The following is a 2,806-nucleotide window of genomic DNA, read 5'->3' on the forward strand; positions in this document are numbered from 1 at the left end:
GGGGTCATCAACTTATACATCTATGGATAGATGAGCATGGCTAGCCCAAGGGTTCTGATTTTTGAGATGCGAGATGGCATTCTCAAGTTTCGAGGTAGGATGTGTGTGCCTAAAGTTTAGGATGAGCACTCGCCGTTAGCATAGTTCGGGTATAATAATAGTTACCATGGTAGCGTCGGGATGGCTCCTTATGAGGTTTATGGTGGAAGAGCATTATCGATTGCCCGATGTACCAAAAATGTCGACTATTGGACCCCTAAAAAAGTAGTCCCCGTGCTTGAACTGAGTGGATATACCCTGGCGAGGAATGTCAGGACCGCTAGAGATAAAGAGCCCTCTGCCAGCGGATGCTCTGGATTCCTCGAGGGAGGAGCGATCCCACGTCGGGCCAACGGGGTGGGTGCTAGCTGTCGATTGTTGTGGACTATGAGATATATTCTAAGCCATGAAAGGATTTATTTTTTGAGGATTGCGAGTATGAGTCAAATTTCGAGGACGAAAATTCTTTAAGGGGGGAGAATGTAATACCCCATATTTTCATGAGGTTGCCATGTATTTTAAGTAAGTTTAAAATACCTAAAAGTTGGTTTCATAGTAAAATAAATTGTCGAATCAGCTGCAAGAAGTGCCCTAGAGCTTAGATACCTAAGGATAAGGGTATGGCATTGACAAGCATCTCGATGGGGGATTTATGATGTTGGATGTGTTGGAAATGTATGCCCTAAAGACACGTTTTGTTTAATTTATGGTAATGATGTTTCTTTTAGTCAGTTTATGGCACATATATTATTTGCATTTAATTGTTGGAAAAGTGTCCATGCTATTAAGTAAGTGATTCATGTGATGGGTCGTTCTTCATAGTTAGGCATGAATCATGGGTACTTAATAAGCAAGAAAATATTACTCTTGATCTTTTGATAGAACTGGGCATTCTATCATGATAAGATCATTGTGCAATAGATCCTAATGGAGGATGACTTGCCTTAGCCAGTAAACAGTCCGTTTACTCTAATTGTACAAGCGCATTTGGAATGCGTAGAGTGGACCTGTGATAGAAGCTAATGACAAAGTACTAATTATCATGAAGCTAGTCTATCACTACTACTACGTGGACGAGTACTCTAATACTTGAGTATTAGTTGGTGGTCTAGTGAACCTAGAGCTATATTCTTAGATTCACTGTAGGTGAGGTCTATCAAAGATCAATAACCTTTTGAGTTGGGAGTATGGTTTCTAATTAGCTAAGATAGACTAATACAAGATAGTTTCTGTGATTCACCCCCTTGTGATTGTCCAAGAATAATCAAATAATCCAGGGCCCTAGGAACGTGACTTAAGAGTGTGTGCTTCTGGGTAGCTCCCAGTGATAAGCAAGTACATTCGAGTAGTCACGGATTATTGGACTAGTGATCTAAGGATGGTAGAAATCATTTAGAGAGGTGTTAGTACATTATTCCTTTTTAAATGATGGGTGTTACGCAGAGGGGTATTTTTGTCATTACACTAGTAGGTCAAAGACATTGCATATGCAAAATTATTCGTGGGGTCAGTGTTACCATATGGTGATAGTTGGAACACTTAGAATGACAAAATATAGCTACTAGGTAGCAGGGATATTTTGGTCATTTTAGTAGCCGTGAATAATTTGTCTTTTGGTCTCCGGGGTAGTTCGATATAACTCATGTATTATTTAATACATTTGACTTGTTGGGTGAATTACATTGAGAGAGAATTATTTTATTCAGAATGGTCCATAATTAATTGGGCTAGAATAAAATAATAGTTCATTAGTTTTTTAATTAATTAATTGGGCTAACCCAATTAGAAAATTAATTAAATGAACTTGGCCCACTAGGGTTTTAACCCTAGGGTTCTCCCTATATATATTCTCTCATTGGTTGTTTTTCATCCTAGGGGTTTTATTTTTACTCTTCTTCACCAAAAGAGAGGCCACGAGTTTGAGTCATACCTTGGAAGATCAAGAGAACGTTCAAGTTCTGATGCGAAGGAGCCGAAGGATTGCAGGACAGCCGTCATCTCCACCACGAGAAGAAGCTCCCGCCCATCCTCCTCCTATCGCTTCATTCCGTCCGATAATCCGAAGGAAAAGTAAGTTTCCTAGATTCTAATCAATACGAGGAAAGTTTTTTATTTAAAAACGCTTCCGTTGCATGCTATGTATCCTCGTGATGATCCTTCAGGATGAAATCAAATAGAGACGATTTTCGATACAACTAAGTTATAACCTGAAAGACCAAATCATTGTAAGGGACCTTTGGGAAGTCATCGGAATCTTGAGGGGCTCCAATTTTATGTAAGGATCAACGCTTAAGTGGTTTAGGGATGAAACAAAAGGGTTTGCGATCAAAACATGCATTTAGGGCCTAAGAGTAATTTTTTATTCCAGTCAGAAAAGGTTGAAAATGATATTTTTACCAAATTTGGTGGCCAAATTGAGAAGCATGGGACTTAGGGGTTCATGTGATAAAATATCAAAACTTGAGGACTTGAAATCAAGGCCAAAATGACATTTGAAAGAAGCTTGGGGTATTAGTGTAAATATATCCCTTTGAATTTCAAAACTCAATCCAATATGGCTTTGGATTTCAAGCAATATTCAATTCTAGTTTTGGAATTGAAAATCCATTCTAATATAGCTTTGAGTCTTTGGAGTCCAAAGCTTATCCAGGGACAAGTGGTGACGAATGATTGGTCTAGGAAATCTATAAATAAGTCCCATGGGATGTTCTCAAATCATTCCAAGGGAGTTGAGAATTAAGGGATTCTAAGGTGAGGATCCTATTCT

The sequence above is a fragment of the Diospyros lotus genome, chromosome 13, assembly GCF_014633365.1.
Source record: "Diospyros lotus cultivar Yz01 chromosome 13, ASM1463336v1, whole genome shotgun sequence".
Lineage (NCBI taxonomy): Eukaryota > Viridiplantae > Streptophyta > Magnoliopsida > Ericales > Ebenaceae > Diospyros > Diospyros lotus.